The 27,266-nt window shown below is 37.6% G+C and overlaps 1 protein-coding gene across 3 annotated transcripts in view; it reads left to right on the top strand.

The window, feature by feature from the left end:
- The window catches only part of LOC110375133 (semaphorin-1A), an 89,170-nt gene that overhangs the window by 52,395 nt on the left and 9,509 nt on the right, over window positions 1-27,266 (top strand). The window contains exon 1 of one of the 3 annotated variants that reach the window (XM_021333131.3): window positions 20,661-20,990. The exons of the other annotated variants lie outside the window; for them this stretch is intronic. The gene's annotated coding sequence lies outside the window, so the exon portion shown is untranslated. Of the gene's footprint in view, window positions 1-20,660; window positions 20,991-27,266 lie in introns of those variants that run through there. 3 annotated transcript variants of the gene reach the window in all.

The raw sequence follows: 27,266 nt of genomic DNA, 5'->3' as shown, positions 1-27,266 counted from the left end.
ACATGTAAACATCAATCTCTAGATACTCGAGCTTGAAGGCCCAAAACTGTGATGTAAGTCACAATATTGACTTAAACATAAGGAAAACACAATGAAACTTGAATAAAGCGTTTATGAGAATTCTCTTGTTTTGTAAGCTATTAGAAATATGCAAATGTGAACCAAATAATCCATGGTCAATTAAAATATTTGCATAAAAACTTTCCGAGTTATATAAATTAATGTCACGTTTTGTTGTAGCTAAATAATTTCCAAGCGAAGGGGACGACATCGATATATTATTAAACCCCGGCTTGTGTAGAGGGCGGCCCCGCTAGCATGCCTAGTGCAAATAAATTTTGTATAAACATATATCAGAGGGATTGGGCGTACCGTTTGACATTCAGCGCAGTTGCAATAAAGCGAGTATTATGCAAAAATGGCAGTGATGCAAGTATGCAAGCGGAATGGATGGGAGCGTCTTCATTCGCGAGTCGCGGCCCGTGGCGCGGCTCCTCACGCCATTCACGTCCGGAACAGAGCCTCGGGCACACGTTCGCTAATACCAGGATAGGGCTGGAGAATTTCTGCAAACATACCTACACTTTGTAATTTAATGCCAGCTTACAAAAAAAAGACTGTCTCCAGTATTTTGCCCTTACCCATTTTGCTTAGATGAATGGTGTACTTAGCCTGCGTTTCTGAAGATTAATTTTTCACGGTCAGTAATAGAGACAATGCTCTTATAACAAGTCCTTTAATTGCCCTTTTTGTTCGCCGCACCATGTCTTTTTCGATGCCATTCTGTCCGACGAGAAAGACTCAATTGTGAGTTTCATCTCAATCAGTCAACAATTGAGTCTCTCTAGCCATCTTTATGGTGGTCTATATTCACTTAAATTATAAATTGAAAACCAAAAACAATTAACCCTTTGTCGACATAATGTTCAGCAATCAGACATAGTCTGTTGATCACGGCTTTCGTAAAATTTCGCAAGAAATTTCTTGGGGAATCTATAGGAGAAACTGAGAGCCAGTGTTTCAATAGATGAACGAAAGTAAGAAGGTAATCATAACTTTTCAAAATATTTATCTGAGCGAATCAATTAGATAAGGCTTTTCAAACAGGTTGAGGTGTAAGAAAGCAATACGATCAGTTGACAACCCTAGAAAGGGTTAAGCCCGCGTACCGGAGATTAGGTAAACGAAAATAGACCGGCTTGTTTACGTTTGATGAACACACTTTGCGCTTCTTTGACTTTCTGAATTTTAGATAAAGTCGCCTTTAGAAATACCTTGAGATCGTATCGATACGACCGTGCAATACGGTCGAATACCTAATTCATATTTATATCTACTAAAATCTACATATTTTTTTGAATGTCACATCTGGGCTAGTCTGCTTCTGATTTACTTACCTATCAATTTTGTTGAAGTTCGTCACCTTTTTTAACCTTCCTCAACATGGGCTATTTAACACTGAAACATTTTTTCAAATCGGACCAGTAGTTCCTGAGAATATCTACCGTGTTCAAGCAAGCAAACAAACAAACTTCAGCTTTATAACATTAAGTATTGTCTATCTAATAATAAATCAATCACGAGATTTCGGACAAGGATAAATCAATGGCATACAGGCATTCTGCGGACGTGGAGTGTGACAGCAGCTCTCGCTGGCACAGCGCGAGCGGGCAGCATGGTGGGGCGGGGAGCGGGGCGTGAGCGGGAGCGGGGTAACAAATGGAGCAAGTCCCGCGGGAGCGACCGATACCCGCGTCACGGCTTCTAGTTTGGCCCATCATTAATTTAATGGATTATTTTCGTCAATTTTTATCTCGAAAGGTGAATGTTATCTTTAGGGCAACGTTGGCGAAAGTTATAAATAATTATTTTATTAGAAACTTTTCCAACATAGCTCGCACACTTTCTGGTTACTGAAGTTATATTGATAAAAATCTGTTGCAAAAATGCTTGTATGTATTCTTTGCTCGGTTAAACCCTGAGGGAAAAGATGTGATAATACTTGCTCGACCGTGGCAGTTCATTTATCCACCACTGTCCGTTAAGGCCACATACCTACCACTTATCTAAATTGCACCGTGTGCCGTTGTGTGTGTCTGTATGTGTGTTATTATTATGTATTCTGATCACATTTCTCACTTGCAATAGCACACAACACAAATGCAGGTCGTGTTGCGAACTATCACGTCGCTCCGACTGCGTGTATGATAAATACGACACTAATACTTCCACGCTCACTGTCAATAATTACATAAGTACATAACCTTCGCCGGTTCTTGTAACACCCGCTAATTACTGAACTTACTTTTAGTACAAATACTTATTTACATGTTGACATAGGAGTATAGGAGTGGCCTTTTTTGCCTTCGATGAGTTTCACAATGTCGTACTCACAGTTATCGAACAGTTGGCATTATACACGTGTTGCGATATGCTTAGTGGTAGGTGAAGCGCTTTGGAATGTTATAGACGAGAATTTTAATAGTGATGACTTGAGAAGTTCAACATAATTAATACCCACTCATGCTTCGTTAATAAACAGTTCACAAGAATTTCATAAGAAATTCATAAGAATATCTAAGCTTTTACGTTTAATAAAGAGCACATAAAAATGGGGATCATAAGCCTGATATTGTCAGATGTAATCTCTCGTTTGATTTCATTTGTCTTCGTAACATCTCAGTCATACTTATTTCAATTGCCCATGTCGACGCCAAAGAAAAAATATTCCATTTTTTATAAAGTTTGCTCGAGATGTTGTCTCCCGATGAGAATTCCTTCTTTTTGTATCGCTTGATTGATGACTTTTCTTAGAACGTGACGCTTCTTTGAAACTTTTTCGACTAAGCTTGTCCTCTTAAATCCATCAAAAAGAGTCAATTACACTTAACAAGGTTTTACTATTGATAGGGACCTAATAAATACAAACAAGATCCCAAGCAGCAAATAGACGTGCTATAATGGTCGAGAGCACGTTCTGTTTTCGCCTTTAAGTTCAATAAAAGTCCCAAAAACAGTCGAGTAAAAGTGCTCGAAACGTTTACTCAACGCGAAAAAGGCGCAAATTATTCAGACTAAAGTCTTATTGAAGTGGAATAAGCGCTGAGTAAGCAACTAAAACATGCTGTAAGATTTGAGTAAAAGTGGTAGAAAACACTAGGAGTGTTTTAAGAGCAACCAAAATGCGTATATAGGATATTTAGTTCAATAAACGCAATCGATTTGCTATTATACAGGTAAATTGTGCTATAATAGCGAAGCTGAATTGCTTTTATTCGCCATTTTAGTTCTATAACAGCAGATAGAATGCTTTTACTCGACTAATAAGTGCTGTAAATGATCTTACGGAGGCTCTTCCTTAACTATATTAAAAATTTCAACTCATTATTTGTAAAGTAAACTACATTTCAAAGGTTAAGAAAAAGGAATAATATATTACATTTATATTAAGTTTTTGCAAGCAATCAATATGTTTATTTTTACTATTCGTGTAGCTACTTCAAAACATCATGCGCAACAAGCTTTATTGTTAAACCCAAAGGCATTTTTACATAAACATTCATGCGCTGTCTATTTTCTTAAATTTGGACGACTAATTTATTAAATTAAATATATTTTAATTAATTATATTAAATACTGTGGCCATATTGGTAATCCAGTTGTAATTACAGCGAACTTATTCGATTAAAAGTCGAGTAAGAGTGCTGGTCACCACATGTATAGCACAAGGAATCGCCATGATAACAGGATTTAGGGTTCGCTTATGAGTACGAGCTTATGAGTATGAGTACGAGACCATAAAAATCATTTTAATTAAGATATTTTTTTTGAAAATTTGGGACGGGCTTGGAAGGAAACTCATTTATCAGATAAATGTAACGGATGTGGCCTTAGCACAAACGATAAGTCAAACTGAAGAAAATCAGTCAATAAGGTTTGTGGATCTTTAGGGAGAACATGTGGCAGGCGTTTATTTAAAACAGTTGCCAGGTGTCTAAATGCAGTATTAAATATATTTAATTGAAGAGCCCATTCTCTTAAATTCATCTGAAAATTATTATCTTCGACACTGTCTTTTTCACTGCTTTCTGAATCAGAACTGATTTCAGTACATTCAATATCTAAACTTATTCCAACATCACTTGTATGACTCGGCCCTAGTTCTTAATGTCGTCCGTCGTCATTTACATTGTAAATTATTGTGTTACTTGAGTCTACGGAACCACTTAAAATACTCGGACTCGCGCTTGGAAATACACAATGGACGGACTTGTGGTGTTACTGTTTCTCAGAACTCTACAATACTACTTTAAGCTGAGTAAATACCGTATAAAAGCTTTTATACGAGTTAATCTATAAGTGTGCAGTAACAGCAGCAATCTTGCCATAAGCATTTTGATTACGTTTATAGAGCTCTTATAGAAACATAAAAGAGAGCTGAGTAGTGGCTGTATAAAAGCACCCAATTCAGCGAATCAGCTATTCTGCAGCTATTATACGACTGTTATAGATCAAACGATCGAGTAACGAGTATTTTAAACACTTTAATTCAGCATCTGCTAAAAGGTGGAGTAAAAGTGCTAAAACATAGTGCTGTAAACGTTTATTCGACGTCCATAAAGCACACATTAGCAAATATTGCCAAATAGTCGAGATTACCGCTCTTATACGATAAATGAGTGTTTTAAGAACGCTTACTCGGCTCTTATACAATTAAAGGCGGAGTAAACAAATTCTTACTCGACTATTTTGCTGCTTGGGATGATTATTTTAAAGCGGTTCTATTGTGAAATATCAGCGCTGTTACTACTCAATCACTGAAAGTTGAGTAGATAATTGGAATAACTAGACTCTACGCCAAACTTCGTCTTTAATTCACAATTTGACTTATCAACAATTCTTTTGGTAGGGACCTATAGAACGGATGCCTAATATTAGGGTAGGCTGCGGGCATAAGGCGTACTATCTGGATGGATGAAATTTTGACATGTCCACGACAATACACTGTGGTCGTGCGCCTCGTGACCTCACGCATCTCACAAAATTCCGACTCCATTTGCTGGCTACGTGCGTGAAAAAGCCGCCATGTCCACATTAATATTATTTCCCCGGGGATTTGGTTGAATAATCGACTTATGTCAGGATTGATCTGTACACTATGGGTAGTTTTCACCCAATGTTTCATTGAACCAGCATGGCCGTTGTTCGTAAGCCCAACGTAACATACAATTATATAGATCCCTGATATATTCTATATACCTATATGTTGGTTACGTTAAATCTAACGAAGTGCATGTAAGTTTAATGCGATTGACCCCACACAAAGTTCAATTCTGTCAGGATACTAAGTCAACGGACGATCCTGCGCACTGATCCGGAGAGGAGGGAAGTGCCACCAGACACGCTCTCTGCTCACTGTCCAGACACTATGTACGTAGCTAGCTTATACAAAAACGTTAGAATATGAACGTTAGAACAGTAAAAACCATAATAACCTTTGATGTCGGACAGCATAGAACGTAAACAGATCCTTGACATTTTAGAATTAGACGTAAACATCAAAGGTGTGAATCATTGAAAGCGCGCTTCTTCAAATGCATTGCACAAACAAAGGTTACAAGTACACAAGTTAATAAGCTTGTGGAACTATTATCGCTTATTCGTTTGCACATACCTAGTACCTATATACACAGGTATGTGTTTTTAAAGCTAATTGGTATGTATGAGTATAGTTTTGGTCATCGCTGATCTAATAATAATTTTCTTTCTTAAACCCAAAGCTAGATCGGGCAAGTGAAGCTAAAAATCTCACAGGATTAACTGTCTCCAATGCATCTTATAATTTGTTTTTAAGGTACCTCTAAAAACTTCCTTAAATCTATTACCTCTAAAAACTTCTACGCAAAGCACTTCCTAAAATCCCCAAAGTCAGTAAATGTGTGCCGAAATCGACAGACAAGGATAATCAATTTATTGCCCCACTAACAGCACAAAATCTGCAAGGGCAGCATTCTTTCACGCACCCACAAACCGTAAGTCATCAATTAACCTTAGAAGGGAGATTATGTTATAGGAATTCTCATAGTGCGGTAGGTAAGTATAGTACCTTTTCAAAGCGCCCCGTTAGAAGAAACCTTTTTAACCAGAACACTTTTTTTACTCCTGGTCACTCTAGTGGACACTTGCAAGTAGATAGATACTTTGATAAAAACCTCATCAACATGAAGAAGAGGAAAAAGCTTATTGAGCTTTTTGCACACCTAATTATGTTTTCCAATCGTTAGCCAAGATTCTATATAGTAATTAGCTTCAGGTCTACAAATCATGTCAGACGTATTTTATTCCCGTAAATAATTTATAAAGAAATTCATTTAAGAAATAAAGCATCTCAAACTGTCTTCGCTGTTTGACGCAGGCACTGCTATATTTTTGTGTTAATGACAAAATGTAAATCAAAGCAAGAAGTGATTGATACACTGCTCGGTTGTGACACAGATTGACTATTAAATATAAAACGTTTTTGAACTTGACTGGGGCTATTAAAGCGTTATTAACTCTGGTTGTATGGTGGTACGAGGCTGTTATGGTGTCGGCGCGGGAGGGAGAGTGTCGGAACGCGTTTGATGCATAAGTGATCAAATGGACTTCAGTCCGGGCGCGGGTCGATGTTCCATTGCGCAACAAACCGTTACCTATCTATTTAAATTAGGTTCGGATATATTTGATGTACTATCACAAGCCTACATCGCGGCGGCGGCGGCCCCTTGGGCTACGACGTGTTGACTCGACTTAAATTCAAGCACAATTACGTACAAATTACACAGCGGTACGTGACTCGGGAACACTTCTTGCAATCATGTCAACCGTTTCGACAACTGCGCGATGCTATCGTTGCCTGCACGTTAGCCTCTCGTACCTGTACTAGTGCAATACTCAGGTAGCTGTGTAGTTATTCCGAGTTCCGAGGATATTTTACTTTGTATCACAGCAATTCCATGTCTGTCACCATTCAACATGACTGCTCTAAAACTCACTATTTACTTTCATGAATAATAAAAAATAATGTGTCATGAACTATTTAAAAATTATGTAATAGGTAAGGTACCTACATAAATAATGATCACAAAAGCATATGTTAAACTTAAGCAGTTATTTTTTATTAACTATGCACGATACTGTCACAGACTCTAACATCATTTAAATAAATTAGTAGTATAATAATAAAAATATGACCTCTATGATCAAATAAGTAGTAAAACATGTTTTGTCTATGATTTTATTGTTATCTGCATAGTTAATAAACAAATCATATAGTTAACATTATTATTCTGTGGCAATATTTTAATTTTGCAGTTCGCTTCCAACAGGTTCTATGAGATTTTTGGAAGAATTATGGTGATACTCGAATGGTGAAAGAATTTTAAAAGTCGGTTGCAAGTCCAGTGGTTCCCACAACAACTTCTCAAACCACACTGTCACAAACTTTGCTTCTTCATATTATTGGTATAAACAAGCATTTATTTAATACGCACTAGTACACTTGTTGCTAACGGTCAGTCCAGGAAACCAATAAACATAGGTTCATATTTTCAGCCAATATTCAAGTACCTACTTACTGTGTACACGGGCCTTTGTAACAGGATCGCTATCACGTTACTCCATCGGTTGTGCCCTATTAGAAGACGAGCTACACGTATAATTATCAACTTTGTGCTACATCGCAGATGATGTGATATTCAATATTAATGTACCGTGAAATAATTTAAAGCGTTTTCCAGGGCTATCAATCTGGCTCGTTAATGAGATTCGTCCGGTCGTTGGCGACTGCGTCGACCAATTTGTGCCACGTTGCACCTCACTAATGAAATACATAGGCACAAACTTGCACATCAAATAATCCCATCTCCAGCAGTCGCATCCGTTCCGTAAATGCATTTCCATAACATGCATTTGCTCGAACAAATATTTAACATTTTGGAGAAGTAACGTTGATAGGAATCAAAACAAAACGTAAACGTCATACCTACCTAACATTCGTGGCCGCTATGAATATTTATGGTAATGCCTACGATATCTTAATTTTGTTTTGTTTGTGTCGAAGAATGGAATCTATTTTTATGTCGTGTTTATGTGAATGATTGTGTTTATTTTGTGAATCTTATGGTATTGGCTTCTAACATTTTATTTTGATAGCTAATGATGACGCAGCGTTCATAATATTGTTAATTTATTTCACAATAAAGTCTCGCGGTATCATCTCGTTGTTTAGCGCGGGTGACAGGGCCCCGCGGCCGCGCCACGACCTCCGACCGCGCTTTCTCTCATCTGCCCACAGCAACTACCACTCGACGCTTTCCAATCTTCTATAAAATAAGTTTCACATTAGATACCCACCCTGTAACTGTTGCACCATAGCTACGGATGATATAACGTCGATTATAAAACATGTCACGTTGTTACAGTGTAATTTGCAATTAAACTGCCACTGCCGCTGGAAATTCAATGTACCGCCACTTAGTTATTGTTAGCTGTTACTTTCTCTAGTTGAGACTATTATTTGGATATCATCGTCAAGAAAATATTCAGTAATAGCGACGTATTATCCGGTGAAATAATGTCTGTAACAACGCTGCATTATTTGTTCTGTAAAGTTATTTATAACGAGCTGGTTCTTAAACAATCTACTTATAAACTAGATGAGTAGTGATTGGCCGAGTTGCAATGCAGACATAAGTTTCAATCTGTTCGCTTCCTGCGTCTCTGACGTCTCAATTGCTGCTCTTTTGTAATCAACAATTTGTGCCGCCAGTCGGCGCGATGCTACCGTCGCTCTCATTCAATAACAACGTGAACGAATTCCAGACAATTTTAGTTCCCTCGTTATGATTATGTCACTTCTATATCTATTGTGACACCGTCTTGTCGCAAGAACAACTAAGTATTCTTACTCTTAAATCTCGCGATCAGACACGCGCATCAAGGCATTACGTATACCTAATACAGTAGGTAGTTATGTGGGAAAAATTTTGAGCATGTCTTAATTATAGCATTCTTAATTTACTATGTCAGTACAATTACGTCATCCTAGTGAGACTCCAGTCTTGATAAAAAAGAACTTGAATATCTAGTTGTGATATAATTGTCAGTAATAACAACTAAACATAACTAATTTAAGGAATGATTGATGTAGGAAAATTGTCTCCATAGACGAGATAATTTCACGAAATAATTGGCTGTGTTTATATTTTCACTAGAATCTCTAAAATATCTCATTTCAAAACCAAGCAGTTATAAGACTGACTATAAACAAAGAGATACTTATTTACAGCCCTCAACTTCACAAAAGTAGATAAGACAGGCTTGCCTAAGATTTAAATATGCTATCAAACTATAATCAGGGTTTAGTAATCTGTTCGTCCTACATAAAAATTGGCTTTAGATTGAAGATCTTTTTGCTTGTTTAATGCCGGGGGCCATTCCATTGTCTCTGCAAACAACAATTTATATATCGCAATGCAAGCATCACGCGACGCTAGTGTGTATGGGTTCAAGCTAATCGGCTTCCCGCTTCACACCAAACATTAAAACTGCATTAAATTCTATTTAACGGTGGATGGAGCATGCCTAGTTAAGTAATTGAAAAATATGTTCGTGCTTCATGCAATGCAAAAAAATCTTCAACTACTAATCAGTAGAAATTGTATGGTCTAGATCAGAGATATGAAAAAACACAAAAGTGGAAGTTGGTAATCAGACATTTTGCTCCGAATAATTATGAATGTCACGGTGAGGAAACAAAGACGGCGGATAGGTCACGCAACAATAAATTGATCACGCGCACACGTGTGCAGTCTCAGCCGACATCAGATATAGATCGAATGGAATCTTACTTCATTGTATTGTGTCTTTTCGTACAGCCACGATCCGCTGTGGCATATCGGAGCTTGATAAATTTATAATTGATTTAATAGTGGTATCCGCATCAAACTACACGGTTCAATAAAAAGGATACGCTCATACTATGCATGAATGAAATTGTAACCGTAACATTAACTGACACACATTTAAGCACGCCATGGCCAGTTGATCTGAAAGACTGTGAGGAATGCCCGCAGCCAGGCGGCACTTCCGATGGCGACGCGCCGCTCCCGCTCGAGATCTCTCCATGCCGCTGTAAATCCCGCGCGTGAACCTTGCCGAGCGGACTCCGACATGCCAAGCGTTCCATTAACTATTTTGCAAATAACTCCTGAATGTTTTGAATAACTTTCGAAGCGAAGTTATTGTTACGTCAAAGACTCAAAGCAATGTTTATAAAAAATGACACCGGCTTTATTATGAATTTTAAACTCACTCGCTTCTGTAAAACATACCTGAAACAAAACATAACGATGTAAAACAGTATGGTATTTTTAAATTGCGGCTCGTTGCTCCGTGCATCGTCATAATAACATGAGGCATGGTAGTCGGCACCAATACTCACCGTTCAATAACGGATGCCGTCGATTGTGAATTATTTTGGTCTCGGGAAGCATAACCTAGCGTACGCAGCACAACAGGCCGCGCCGTTCGCCGCCCACTGGACTTCACGTTCATAAGGAAACGTTAAGGCGCGTACGCACGTACGAACACGAACATAGCGAACACAAACACCAGACCCGAACATTTGGTTCGTACGTATGGACGGCATATTCGAACACGAACGCAAACATAGTTCGAGTCGAGTTCGGGAACAACAGTCGTGAACTCTATCTTAGTAGCCATGACGGCGCCGTTGGAAGTCCTCGATTGTGAAGTTATTAAAGCGCTTCGAACACCGTCCATACAGAACACACTACAAGGATCGCCGCGAACATGTTTGACGAACAGAGTGTTCGATGTTCGATAGTGGTACGCACGTGCGAACCAAGTTGTTGCATATCATGTAACGCAACAAATTTGTTCGTACGTGCGTACGCGGCTTTACGATGCAGCTTCATCGGCCAATTTTAGATATTCCGCGAACAAGTGCAATGCTTGTTTGGTTAGTAGTCCTTCCACAGGCAGATGGAATATATATGATAGCCTACAGGGCGTAATCAAACGAAACGTGTTGAACTGCAAAACATAGGTACCTATGAATTGCGCACAACAATGTGTATGTACCTATGTACAAAACGAGAGCACCGATGCGTGTAGGCATAATTGTGTGTTATTTACGTCGAGTTGTCATGTTAGGAGGACGTCATCAAATAATGACCGGGCGACATCGTTCGCCGAATTTGCTTATGCAAATAACTTCTCCGTTTGAGTGCAGAACTTGACTCGAGGCGAAGGAGACATGTTTTATGTTATTGTTCTCCGAATATTAAACATAAGAACCAATCACGATGCTAATAAATCACGAGATATATGTTTAGTAGGGATAAATGTCATTTTGAAGAATTCCATTGGATTTGCTTGTATTGTATCTAAACCTAACAATAAATTACAACAAGACGCGGGGATTATCAGGATAAATCTGGGAAAGGTCCTTTTTCCTGCTGCTGGTCAGTCAAAGTGATGAAGGTCTTACTTACAATAATATGTTATAAATAAATAAATAAATAATGTCGGGACACCTTTTTACACACGGTTGGTTAGCCCCATGGTAAGTTATTTATTAACTTGTGTTATGGGTGCTAACACAACTGATAAACTACATATAGTTACACATATACATATTTATAAATACATATTGTAACACCCAGACCACGGCCAACAAGCATGCTCATCACACAATTGTCGACCGAACCGGGAATCGAACCCGGGACCTCAGATTCGGCAGTCCGGCTTGGTGACCATTGCGCCACAGAGGTCGTCAAAATTAGAGGTTATTGTGCTTGTTCTTGGATTGCTATTTGGAAATCATCGTAAGTATCTAATTACACTAATTGTAGCGAAATAGGTTTCGCAAGCGCTAATTGTACCGGTCTAATAGGATAGCATTCCTATGTAGAGCAGTATCGAGTATCTACAATAGATAAGGTATGTGCTGGCTACTACGCAATATTTGGCCAAACAGTGACCGAGTACTCAGGCTCAGTAAGGGTCCTGAGTGCTGAGACATCGGCGCAGTTGCCGTGGCCCGCGGGACTCGACTCATAGCCAATCAAACAATTAAGGTTAAACGTGCTCTGCGACTCTGCTCCATCTAGAAGCCACAAGCGGTTTATAGCCAACACCTTGAATAATGTGTGTTACCTCATCGCATGAAGTAGGAGTAACAAACCTTTTACAACCGATCTGAGTGTTGTATTCTCATGAGACCAAAAATGATCCCAAAATATTAAAATAATAATGGCAAAAAAAATTGTAATCGAATCAAGATGAGGCTTAGTTTTTTCCACATCCTTCACGCATTTTGTTATTGGTGTAGGTCCTGATTAAGTAGATAAAACCTACTGTACCACTGTGAAAACATAATTGTTCTCAAGATTCTTAAATGAAGTTATTCTCAGCGATCTTCACAATATTTGGACTAATCGTCGGCATCAGTTGGTGTTATGACATGGAACACCTACATATACATTCCGAGCGCTCGCAAACTTACCGGTCCATTGCGATACACATTTACCTATCAAGATAATTACACGACTCCACCTAATGCTTTAATTACTTCACCACTCGTTTGGTAGCATTGTCAAGCAATTTCACAAGAAAATTAAATCAACACAAAATAAAATGACTTCTTACTAAGACTTTCTACTTTTAATACTTACTTAGAGTTAATAATTTTGACTGTAACTGTAAGGCGAGAAAGCTCTAGTTAAATCTAGAGTAGCGTGATATTGTATTGTTAAATAATAAATGCGAATAATGTAGGTACAACTTAAAGCAGACGAAGCGAACCGAGTGAAAATCACTATTGTAGGCACTTTCTCAGATACTGTTACACAATCCTGTTACTGGAACAACGGATTTAATGGCCCCGTATTTATACTGCTGCATCATTTTGTGGGTTTCTGCAAATCTTATCTTGTTCTCTTTGAAAATAAATATTATCTGCTTATAGGGTGATTGTGAAAATTGTTTTTTATAAATCCTTATCTACATATGTATACATGATATATACAAGGGCAATATTAACAACAGAAAATAAACGCAGAAACTATAAATACTCTTCAGTATGTGCAACCCGCGTGAACAACAATATCTCGAACAAAAGTACATAGGGTCATTGAGTTGTTTACTGCGATGTGACCATGTGAACAAGCTAACTTGTTGATGAATGAAACACAAACACATTGCTAAATTACTGCCTTTTGTTGTTTGGAAAATTTTAAAATAACCGATGGTTACCTACTTGACGTCATGCGTTTATCAACATATTTCCGAATAGTACCAAAAGCATGGAAACCTAGCTGTGAATACTAAACATATAGTGGAAGTTATTGTTTGAGTACAGCATTATAAGTATCTATGTAGATACTGAAATTTAATCTATATTTTTACGCTGACTGCTTTGCTAATACTTACTTAAGTTACGCCTAGGTTAACAGTTTATACGTCTTGTTATTCGATACACCGCTTGTTAAAGGAAATTACAACTTGATACAATTCTTTAGCAGCGTGAGAATATCTCAAACAAAGAGACATGTATATTTGAGTTAATTAATGTGTACGTTTTTATTTGTATAATTAATGTGATATCTGCGTCGCATCTCGCAATGGCTGCGCGGATGTCCGGTGTCCGCCACTCTGTACAAACACAAAACACACGAAACGACACTGACTATGTACGAACACAAAAAGGACAAGAGGACAAGCAGGATGTACAACATTGCACCACTACATGACAAACGGTGTCTATTTTTGTTAAACGACCCAAAGTTTGTAGTGCAGCTCGTAACCACTGGTGAGAGCAAATTGTTTACATAAAAACTGATACATTGTGGAAAATGTATGCGCTTCTATGTTAATATTAACTATCGGAAAACTTTATTATGTAATGAAAATTTCCTAACGCGGAGTTCTCAGAATCTTGCTAACATAGGATAAGACTTTCTGTTTGCGAATCTTCTCATTTTTTTAGATTTTTCTTTGTACTCGAATCAGATCAAATTATACAGTGACTTTCTATATTTTCATATGAAATGGTGAATATTTGTTACAAGAATATTACTAAGCACTTACCTACGTCTCTTTGTGCAGCATGTTATCTTTCAAACCGTGCCTAAAACGAAATGTAAGTATAAACTGTAACTAGCGTAACATAATATTGTAATATTGAACAATGGTACAAATACAATCCCTAACAAAGGGCTAAAATTGAAAACATCAGTCATTACCTACGTACCTACTTTATTTTAAAACCTATAATTAAAAATCATATTTATTTTACTGTAGGAGTTTCTTTAAGGTTTCATATTTTATGGCGATCAGCACGGTAAGTAAACAGATAGCTATTTTTTTCTAATGCAGGCGTTTGCACGAACTCTTGGCATAAGCAACGGCAGCACTGAGACGCTGCTTACCCACCGGTAGTGAGGCTGCGATCCTAATTGTGATTGTGTCCGTTACAATCAAAAATATTAGATGAAATATCTTTAGTCTATCGATTCGTCTATCGTTTTCTAGTAGAGGAAACGATAACATAGGAAAAAATGCCCTATTAAAATACAAACACGACATTTTTCTATACGGGAGTAACAAAATTTCCTCAAGAAAATAGTCAAACAATAGCAAAACAACCCTGGGCGGGCTCCAAGCTCGCGTTGCGCATCGTGTGAAATCAAGTCTGCTTCATATGCACTGTGCTCCATTGTACCCGTTGGGAATACAAGAACAAAATTACCCATTGTCCTTACACCTCATTCTTGTCCTAACTGATTAGTAACTAACACTATGTTTTTATCGTTGACACAAAGCAATTCCCAACAAATATATATTGCCAATTGTGGGAATCGCATTTAGCGCTACCGACGCTCGGAGACTTTTGTTGTTCTGCGATCTCACGAGTGTCGACTCATTTAGCTTTATTTTCTCACACTCAATACTTGAGATTAATTATACGCATTCTGTTCCTGTAGTGTCGGAGCATTACACAAGATACGATTGTGCCGCGGATATACGCGGAAGCGAAGCCGTGCGCGAGCAACACTCTTCCTTGTGTGGGTAATTATGATTTCACCATTAACCGTCCATCCGTAATAATATTATGAGATTGAATATCGTTGACCCGTGTTTAATTAAAACTCGGGAAATTGCTACCAGCCATCACATACGCCTCGTTCTTTTGCACAGCAATTATAATGTCTATTACTTCTAAATGTAGGTTGCGCAGGGAAGCGTGAGTAGGTACCTATTGCAGTTGGGTTACAGTACGATACTCTACTTTTTTAATTGAGAGAGCTCGTTGTGTGATGTCAAGGGTCGGGCAGTGCATGTCAGTGCGATTTAATTGTCGTGATAAGAGGGCGCGTTTCGCGTGGGAGTCGACCGACCGACCATGACGTCACGCCGCGTAATTACGAAGTCTTGCTCACATCCGGACCCTTACCCTAGCTGCACACACCCTTTACTTTAAATCTAGCTAAAAGCGCAATTGGACTTTACAAGCGTTCCTTACGAAAAATATGAAAAATGTTGGAAAAGCGCTCTTTATGAACGCTATAACAAATGTATCGATTGCTGATGATTTTGTGGACCATGAAATAACTATACCCGATCAGTAATAGTAAAATTTATTCAAATCTTTCTGGCAGATAGATATACAAAGCAAGACTAGTTAGCTAATGATTGTTACTGCAGTACTGAATTGATAAATATACAAATAGTTTTTAAATGATGCTAAGACACACGTAGGAAATCATTTCAATATGAAGATTATTCTTGACCCTAATTACATGTATGTATATCTAATGATATTTTCTTATTACTAACATGTATGATGAAACGTGAATAATCTAAGATTTCAAATTACAACCGTCTTACCACAAAAACTTTTAAACGTCAGTTTATGCCTTGTCTAAAAAAATGACAAATTATGACGTTGACATATGGTTCATTTTGCAACCAAAATTTTATTAGACAAGTGTAAAACAGGGTTTAAAGTTTTTGTAGTAAGGCCCCAAGTGTCTAACAACCTATCTAAAACCTATAATAATGTAGGTACATGAATAATATTTCAAGGCATTCCAACATCTGTTAATGTTCAACCTCACTCAAAGTTAAGGAATTCGTTTGTTGTTAAAGTTATTTCAAACGACTATAGTAAAGGCGACTCAAAAAGCATGATAACAGTTTTCACAATATCATTGTGTCTGAGTGTACAATAATTTCACTTCCACTGCACTCACGTATTTTTTGCGAGCACAATACTAATTTGCCGGCTAGTAGTCGGCGGCACTGCAGTGGTAACGTTTTTGCAATGAATCCGTTGTTTCCTAAAAATGCTTTGCTTGTTCCTACGCTGGAATGTCACGTTTTGGAAACGCAGCAGATGACAAAGGAAACTAAACAACCTACTTGATGTATGATACCTGCAATACCTATCTGATGACGAAACAATACTTAATGGCAATAAAGTTGCTGTATCTAGAGTGGTTACGTATTATTTCAAAGGAAATGCGGAATTTAATCTAATATACAACTTGGTTGATATTGTTAATTGAAATTCAATTTAACAATGTGGGTCGTACAGATGTTTGTGTAGGTGTATTATGTACCTAATACTATCATTTGATATGGAGTTAGTGATCAGGCCGGTAGTTGTGTGACGGTGGGCACGAAGCCGGTCCGGGCACGGGTGACGGGTCAGTGCGACACAATGAACCACTTCCTGCGGAGAGCGGACCGAGCCGACCAAACCGACCGAACAAGGACACGCAGCTGACACCAACTTATCCTACGCTCATTATCCAATCCCCACCGCACTCAAATTATCCGACACAATCTTAAACTGGTCTAGCGATCATAGTGATTCCCGGCGACTATTACCAATAACTTACACCAGGGCACGTCAGGGTATAGGTATCGACTAGAACATTGTTCCATAAGAACTGTCTAAGAATTGATGACACACGAGAAGATGACAATCGAAATGTCACGAATTTGTATGTAAATACCAGTGGTCTCGATAGCCACTAACCCCAAATAAAAGAGTACGTTTCAGGTGGAGCGGTCGTGTGGCCGCGATTAACCTCGTGCCAATTACGCGGCCATTAGCGCTCCGAGCACAATACGCCTCCATTCAGCGGATGCCCACTTTACCAGCACCATCAGTAGGCTGCGCCCAATTTGCATTTGTTTGGAATTAGAACGTCAGCGAGCATTCGCGGCCCGCTTTGTGTCACCTGTAACTATACCAAACACCAAGCCTGTCCACGCATAATACCTAGAGCCGTTTTAATTCTCTCGTACGTACTTCCACATAAGCGGTTAACCTAATCGTTTCTATTGTCACGGAGTCTACTATACATAAAGCAGAGTGACCGTTTGCACATACATGTAGTCGTAAATGGGACAGCTCTATCACAAAGGAAGAACGACAATAGCGTGGGAAACGACAAAAAGTTGCGTTATTTCTGATGACTTATGATGTGATGTTCAGTAAATATTACGAGGTGGCTGATACATTTATCACACAGTGAACCTATCTAATTTGATTTCATTTCAGGGCAGGTAAATCAGACAAACAAAATATCTGCAACATATAATGTTTTCCAGATTTTCTGATCAAATCAATATTCTAGAGTCAGGACTGGTACCTACAGACTAATCAATCAATTCTGCCAATACATATCGAATTTAGAATATAATTCAGGCACAGAATTCGAGGAACCATAACGAGATGTAGCGTCCATAGTTCCACAAAGATAATTGAGTCCATTCAAGTACAATGCAACATCCCAACCGTAGCGCCCGTGGAATGCATTACGACGGAATTCGAATGTCTTTGTAACAAATTACACAACTGCCATTACCATACCAGTCTAATTCTTCGGTCACGCAACTTAATACGTTACCAGCGTAACATAAAGAGGAACACACGCGGTCCCAAGCAGTCTAATTTTATCAGTCGACGTGCTCGAGATGAATTTAGAAAACTGAAGTGGATTACTCGCCCAAGCTCCAGATTCACAGCCACATTCAATCACGTATTTTTTTCTTTCCCTCAGTTCATCGTGAGTCATTATTAATAAGAGCGGAGCGAGAAGCGAATAGACAGGATATGGTAATGACAAATGGAGTTCTCTGCTTATCGGAGCGGTCTATGTAGAAAAGATGTGGCGGTTTTCTCCGCGAGTAAGATGTCGGGCGATGTCGTTAGCGAAGCGCCATCTAACAGATATCGCCATGCTACCCTTTTTGGCGCACCGCTTACTGAATGCCGGAGATAACTATTTTCGCCTTATCGAACATATTGCAAACTTCACAACTTTTGAAGTGCTTATTTTCTAGTTAGGCACCGTGCTTACACAAACGCTATCAATTCCGTTTTAACAACATTGGTTTTGAAGATTTGTACGAGTAATATAGTGTAGGTTTGTGTTTGTTTGATGTGCGTTAAATCGGGTGAGATAGTCAAGGCATAGAATCAAAATTTTCAGGTATACTCTTTCAATGTTTTTGTTCGGCTGTGGCATAATGCCAGTACAAGGTACCGTTCTCGGTCTTTTCTACAATAGCAGAGATATCGCGTCGTCTTTAGCTGAAATATATTGTCCCCGGCTTGCAGCGAGTCCGCGCTGTTCACCCACACCACCGTCCCTGATATGCAAATAGGCGCCGCCAAGATCGTAAACCGTTTTGGATCTGATAACGTAATTCGGAGGTAAAATACACCAAGTTAATGTGTCTGCATTTACCTATGCAGAGCCCCTTACTATAAAAGTACCAACAATAAGACAAAACTAAAAAAAGGTATTTCTATGTTTAGGAATTGGTTATTTTTGGCCGTGGAGCATTCTATCATAATGTTGAATAGCTTCGGTTGTGACAAATGTTTGCGATAACCAACCGCGGCGTCCCCGGCGCGCGCCGCTTCCACTACCTGCTCTGCCTATCAACCATCTTGAACCTCTTCTAGCTTATCTTCCGTAATATGTTATTCAGGAGAAAGTCGGACATTACGTAGCCATAGGCCAATATCGATTGCACTCACAGACGTAGCTTTGTTCAAAACTAAGGTAATATACTTCAGGTACCTATGTATGAGGTCTTATAAAGGAAAATCATACCTAATAGCAATAAAATAAAAAGCACAGTAAGTTAGAATATTTACAGAATTATTTCAAGTAATCTTAAAATATATCCTATTCTAATTTCATTTGGCCCATCCTGATTTCTTCTATCATACTCTACTTACTTCAAATTTAACTATCGTCAATATAAAAGTTTTTATACAGAAAAAAGTTACCGAAGGTGCATCAGTTAATGCTTAAACCAAACGGATATAACACTGGCTGTTATTATTACTGCAGTGTCTGTACATTTGGCAGAAGGTTGTGGCTGCATAATAGCATTACCGCAGGTACGGGCCCAGGTAGCACCTGACACGTACAAATATTCCCACAACTAACGTGCGACGTACTGTGGCTATGCTTCAATTGCCCCACAATATCTCATGTTTTATACCAAGATTTTATTTCAATAAATGTTTTTTTTTTCCTTTTGATTTAGCACTGACGTTTAAGAAAATGTTTTGTCTTCATTGTTATCATTGTCTTTCGTGAGTCAACTTATTCACTCTACTATTTGAAGGGTACTTCGGTGATGTCACTTCCTTTCTTCTTCTGTTCTGCATTTCCTTCCTACCCCTCTAATCCTAAACTTCAACATGACTTGATTAGTCTTAGCTGTTACAATACTTAGATATTCTATTTTAGCCAGCAAAATTTCTATAGTTGGGGACCAAGCAGGGGGTAGAGATTAAAAAAACCTTTAAACTTAAGCATCCTTGTTTCGTTTTTAGTTCAGAAGAACTTGGAAGTACATTATGATCATTCTTACGTTAGTTTCTTGGTCAAAACAAATGGTCATAAATATCGGGACAATTGTATAACGTAGCAAACGATGGTGAATTGTAGTCGTGGGTTTTTTCAAGCGCTCGACTGTGGCTCGACGGTCCCTTCTTTCTACCTGGCACACAGCGAGGGGTGAGCCGCGTGAGCGCAGCGTATTATAAACTGGGACTGCCACATGTTTCTGTGCTTTCGTGGGTTTAAATCATGGTATAATAATAATAGCAATAACTAACAGTCTCAGTTAAATACTTTTATTTACACTCATAGTTGCAGTAGTTTGTGTTAATCTTTACGTTTGCTCTCTACCTTTGCTTTCTCTGACGGAAGGTATTCTGTTGAAGACATTTTAGTATTTCAGTATTCTTTTTCGAAGATTCCTTCCTATTTATGCTTATTTAATATGAAATAATACTCTAAACTTAATGTTTACTTTCAACATAGAGCTTTTATTGTTTAGAAGAAGAGGGAGTAACTAACTGATATAACCCTCCTTATTTTTTATTCGACGAACTACGTTTCTATTTTATGGCCCCTCATTTGAAGCGTCAACACAAAACAAAAAAAGTTGTAGAGAACTGGCAACGTATCGGGACGAAACGTGGCATCGGCGCAGCGCACGCGCATGTTCGGGAAATAAGTGGAGAAGCCTGTCGGGCAAGTTCGGGCGGCGAGATAGTGGGGCGCCTCTGTCGCGCCAGTGCCCCTGCCGAGTGCGCCGCGACAGCACGCCGTACTGTACGCGCTGGCTTCGTCTGCGCGCCCATAGTAAACACTTGTGTTACACTCTCTACAAACCGGTTACTACCTTTGTGATCTCGAGTGCTACATCTGTGATTTTTGGTGCGCGTTGTGATTTATCTGACTTCATGTCAGACTGATATTTATGAATGAGTGCAGTGTAATTAAATGCTGTGATTGAATTTTATTACCTTAACAATGCTATGACCCGTGAATTAAAAACGTACCAAAATTGGATTGCAAAGCTGGGAATATACAGAATTGGTGAGTGTCTAGCAATTTCTTAAAACTTTTCACTAAGATATTTAGTAATAGTTTTAAATAACGGGCCTAAGCTCAGCGCGTTGCGGAGGCGGCGCGAACAAAACCCATAGGATAGGGGAGTGAAGGAGAGAGCACGCTTTGTTGACACAGGGCAAGCGACTAGCGGGCGAGCGGGCCCGCTCTACCAGCGACTCGACTAGACACTCAACGCCAACGGTGTAAATTGTACACTCAAACGCGCACTGTTATGTCCTCTTTTGTTACTTTCTGTACTAATTTGGAGAGTCTTGCGAACATACTCGCTAATTTCAAAACTGTACCAATTAGATCTTTCACCGCCCTAGGCAAAATGTGTTTTTCTGAAATATATCTACACAGACTAATTTAATGATAACGTCTTATCTCATTTAGATACATTGTGCTGTATGAGTAATTAGATAAGCAGTATTTTTACTGTTTTAAACTGATATTAAAACAAAGAAGTCGAACAGCGCACCCCAATCATGGTACCTACACTATAATATTGGAAATACAGAAAACAATCCTGCTTAAAACGCATTGTATAACGTAGGTATCTTACTAAAGAAATTATAATCTTCCAAATTAGTAAGGGTGTATGGGTGTACCTGTGATGCTCCTGCTCCACCTGCGTTAGCGTTAACGTTAATGTCAATGGCCAACTACACGTTACTTATTGCAATAAAAATGCGTGTTGGCTACACTTACGCAAAGAGTTAATCCCTCATGAAGTAACGCGTTAACACACATTAAAGAGTTTAAACTCAGATACACAAAATAATTCTAAAAACTAAAGCTTTCTCATTTGACCATTCCATTACCGTGCTCGTAAAATGCAGTTACCGCTTAAACAAAGTCTCTACACTCGTCCTTGCATGCGTGCATTGAGATGGCATTAATGTAGCCAACATCACTTAGCGCTCTAAGCTACGCACTAAAACCCTTTGATGCGTCCAAAAAACCGACACCCGAGTTATCGCTTAACGTTTAATGCTATTTATATTGCCATTAGTATAAATTGACATTAAAACGTTGGCCACATCTGCGTAATGCCAAAATTTAACGCGTTAAGACGCAGGTGGAGCAGTAGCATGAGTTTACAACTTTTCCATGAGAAAATACTACTCTGAAGAAACCCTGGTAAAGTAGTACAAGAATCCTCCTCTTTATCTCGCTATCTGGACTAATTTGGCGGGCCAACCCCAATTAATTATTGGAACACCGAGGAGATTTAATAAGACCAATTGAGCTCTTTTAAACTATCGTTCCTTCAAGTCAAAGTTAGTAAAGTAAGAAGAGGCCCGAAAACGAAATCATCGACATTCAACATACCACCAAGTTTGTGAAAACATAATATTCATCCTCATTTATTTAAAAGTACATTTCCTAACTATTACATTAGCTACATTTACCTTATTTTACATAAGACAAACTGAAGATTGAAGCTAAAAGTATTATTAGTCATAGAAACACAAAACACTGAAAACGTAGGAAAAAATTACTTGAGCGAAAAAAGCAACGTCATTGACCTCTCTAATTATGGATCGCAGATACATTGTAATAATATAAGATTCTTGAACGTCTTATACGCAAATAGAAACAATTACTCCAGTTTGTAATAGTAATGAATGAAGTACATTATCAACATCCTGCGTAATTGCGCGCGCGTCATGTGTCACACTCATGATGTACAGACAGATCTACAATACCAGATGCGCCGGCACAGAATGTTAACTCATTGTAACTGGGGCCAATGGGTCAATGCAAGGCTTGCTCTCATTTCCCCAGAGCTCACTCCCAAAAAGTTACAAACGACTAGTTTGTAACAGAGTTATATTGTAACCATGTATTCGAATTCCCTTCCCGCCTGATACATTTTCATGAAAATTATTAATTAAAATTGTATTTCCCGTGAGTCTTAATTCATAAAATACAATACTTATTTATTTGTTTGTCAGCTGACGTATTTAATATCATAGTAGATCCGTCACTGTTCATTTGTTTTATTTAATTAGTATGTAAATAGTAACGCTATACGTAAATGGAGTGATTGGAAATAAATAACACTATCAAAACTAAATAGGCACTACAAAAAAATTGATTCAACGTACCAAATACCACAAATGCAAAATGTAGAGGGAATCAAAATGTATGCCAGGTAACTTATTTTGAAAAGTTTCTATGAATTATTTTCTACCAAATTAATATGGATATTTCTGAATATAATAAACATGAATGACATGGAGAATATTACGAAATAAAATGGAAAATAAAAAATGTTGTTTACAACTGTATCATCCTATTGCTACTTTATTATTCGATTTTCATAAACTGCAAATTAAAAGGTATTTACTTACCTATGAGCTCAAAGTTTGGAAATTCGATAATTTAATTACCATGATCCTATTTATTGCTCCACCGGATTTGTCAAAATACAATACAAATTATTTGCTGCTATCGAATAGTCGACGGTTTATTAAAAGTCCATGTTCCTATAAATTCATTTACATTACATTGGCATACGGCATACGAATTGGTTTAATTTTCACTGTTATTTGTGGACGATTCGTATAATCCTATATTTATCTAATTTCAAATACTTACATAATTATTATTAACGTAGTTTACCGAAGTAAGGCGAAAACTACTTAATATAATGAGGTTCGTTAACTAGGTTTAAGCCGATTATAGTTTATCAATGTGTGTTTCAAGTAAAGTTTCTAACATAATACTTAGATAATGTGCATTCATTAATAACAGCCGTCATTGATGCTAATGTGGGCAGAAACTCATCGGTGAATCAGTCATGACTAAAATATTTTATACATCCTCGTAATTATACAGTATATTAAATTATCGTTACATTACCGCAGGCTCGCAAACAACATACCTAACCATACACACGTAATAAGCTGTTTCCATCCCGTAGGAATAACCAGTTTACTGAAAAGGGACATTGATTTTGTAATTTTACTGCGGTTTTCCCTTTTTCCTGTAATAATTCCCAAAGTTAAAAATGGAATACCTAAAGGATATGTAACTTACACAGAATGACGTTGGCTGTAGCTGTAGACGTATTCAATTGTTTGCTTTCTACATGATTACAAAGTAATCGTGTATAAATAGGAGCAAGTTGCTAAGCCACCGTCTGCAAGCTCCATTAAGGAAGCCATTTCGATCTCACACCTTACATTACACGCGTCGGGATACCTACCATATCTAAAAATAAGCTGCCGTTAAAGTACCTGCTCTGCCCTATCCCAGACCATACAAAATATAACACAGAACATATGTATATTTTTATATCAACACCTTTTATTAAACTTGCAAAGAAATTATTAAAGAAAATTTGGTTTTCTCATATGAAAATAAGTCGGTTTAGGTAGGTAACGTCCTTTATTTTCCTTCTGAAGGCACTGCTGAAACAGCCATGTTAACAGAAAAACGATGGAAAGACAAAATGGTACTTACAGCCACATAATTGTTTATTGTATCGAACCTATATATAAAATACCGGAAAACCATTATCAACAATGAGTAATTAATATACACGATGTGTCATGTAACATCCTCACGTATTTTCTTGAGTACAATAAGTAGGCACCTACTCATCACTTGTTTACATCAAGAACAACGGATAAAGACCAGGTGTCAGACAATGTATGACCCACACTGGTTTAAAAACATGCGTAGCGTGTGTAAAATCGAAATTTGTAATTAGTAACTATTTTAAGAACGCTTCTTATCGATACGTTATCGCAAGTTGTATGTAGTAAATACCTACATGTAATACCTACATACATTCAATATATGTACAGTTTATCAAAGGAGTCGCAATCAGTAAACACGTGATTATCAAACTTTAATTGGCACAAATAATATTTTTATCACGTTTAACTCAATAGGAAATTCAGTAAATGTTACAGATAAAGTTAGTCAGCAGTAAATATACCGAGGCAATAATGATCCCTACATTTTCAATTTTATTAAACTTTACATCCAATATAAACAATAAATTCATATAAGCTTTGTACCTATATTATAATAGCTTTGTAAATTAATAAAGATATATTGTTGCCTAAACATTCTTTAATTTTGCGGGCTATTATCTAATTAAGAAAAGTCAAACTTAAAAAAATAATATTCTTATCAAAACCAACCTAAATCATATTTAATCAAACACCATAAACAATCATAGAGGTACATTAATACATCCCCTTTGCATAGAAATGAAGCCTCATAATGCAATTAGAATGATTCTGATGTGATTATTAATTCTATTGATGAAAATTTTGCTATGTGACATATATAGCAGCATAATAACGTACTCTAACTCAATTCAATTATTAGTTATGTACTTGTATTACTTTTCAGCAGGCATAAATATCACTACACATTATAGAACAATGCGTCCTAATCCTAATATCTATTCGCGATAAATTCAAAAATTGCTTAAAGGATTTTCATTTTTTCATGCAAGTATCCACAAGGAAACTAACATCACCTATCTTATAACAAATATTACATAAAATATAAAAAATAATGAAGTCTTAATTTTGGCTCAATCTAATTAATTAAGGACCGTTACTAATTTAATCCGAACGGTACATAAATTCTAGATTTCAGAATCGCATACATTTAACATATTATAAACATTCTATTTTATCTAATTGCCTACCTAGTCACTTTATTTGTATGTTATCATCTAAAAAGTCTTAATGATTATGCCGAGAGTCGAGAGACCAATTTATTTTTTTAATTGCTACTCGGATGTGAAGATTTTTTAAAAAAGTTCAGCGGAAAGTCATGCCTATCTATAAACTACAAAAAGTTCACGCACAGCTATCATACGAGTATCATTCTATCACCATGACCACCTTTTCAGCAATTCAATATATTTATATACTTACCTAGGTAGTTTAGAAATAGGTGTATTATATCAGCCTTAAGCTTTCCGTGACAACACCATGGAAAATGGCGGTGGCGTGACTGTATTTTATCGTCCCAACAAGTTGGACGTTAAACCGCCCCCGACTACTTCGATGGTGATTTATTGCAAGTGACATTAAAGAACCGCAACTTCCTGATCTGCGTGGGATCGAGTAAGTCTTCAGTACACAGAGGCTTCGCGGTCGCATCTCGAAGCTCGAGTGTCAACCGGCTCTGCGTAACTGCTGCCTTATCTTGTTTACCACATATTGAACCCCCGTAATCTGCCTAAGGATCTCAAACCTATTACATGAGAAAGTAGTAATATGCACGAGATCAACGTACTTACTTGCATATATGTTATACTATAAATTAATACTGATGAGAAATACACATGATATACCCAGTTGCGAACACCGTCCCTACCTGCACTATGTGGTAACTAGTACTGTTAGCTCCGTCTATAAAATATCGAATAAATCGACTGCCTCGTTTACATTTATATTATCTTCCTTATTTCGTATTCGATGTTAGACGGTGCGACGCATTTTTTTATACTTCTATGTTAACATGGCCCAGATATTCCTTTTTGTTACAAATACGTTTTAAACCAGTTTAATAACCAAACACCTAATGTGTTCAGTAATATATTTTCATGAATGTAACTAGTTCAGCCTACGTACCGGTAATCGCTCATTTGTTTACTTCGGTAATTGTTCCGGTACACTTGGCGCGCATAAATTAAACGTTCGAAGTGCAATATATCGTGTCCTGGGAGCGATATTTCCGCTAAATAGTTAAAATAGGCTACAGTGAACAGTTGCTCCCAAAACAGCACCGCGGTGGCATAACTGACACACGAAATACAAAATGCATATGTCGCCCTCCGTACGTTGCACTCAGAGCCTCTTGCATTGTGTGCTCACATCTGTGCGATTATGTGCGTGCAACATGTTACATCAGCTCCTAACCCTTTTCATTAAATAGTTACACAATGCAGAAAATCTGACATGTGATTACTGCACCTAATCCATTAATCACTATTGTTGTTAGTTTTATATAAATGATGTTGCATTCGCTATATTCGCGGAGCAGGCCATCATATTCACCTTCATCATTATTTATTCTTATTATACCGAACGTTTTAATGAAATTATTTAATAATATATTATAGATCACATTTGATTTGACAAAATAAGTATAGGACAATAATACAAACGTCTCATTGAGTAATATGAAAACATCCATAACCCTGTAAATAGTTCTGAAGGAAATACTAATATTTATGGGAAATAATCTTATGAGGAAGGAAAACAAACACTCACAAAA

The sequence above is a fragment of the Helicoverpa armigera genome, chromosome 3 (genome assembly GCF_030705265.1).
Source record: "Helicoverpa armigera isolate CAAS_96S chromosome 3, ASM3070526v1, whole genome shotgun sequence".
Classification (NCBI taxonomy): Eukaryota; Metazoa; Arthropoda; class Insecta; order Lepidoptera; family Noctuidae; genus Helicoverpa; species Helicoverpa armigera.
The sequence above is the reverse complement of the archived record's forward strand: the minus strand, read 5'-3'. Positions and strand labels throughout refer to the sequence as shown.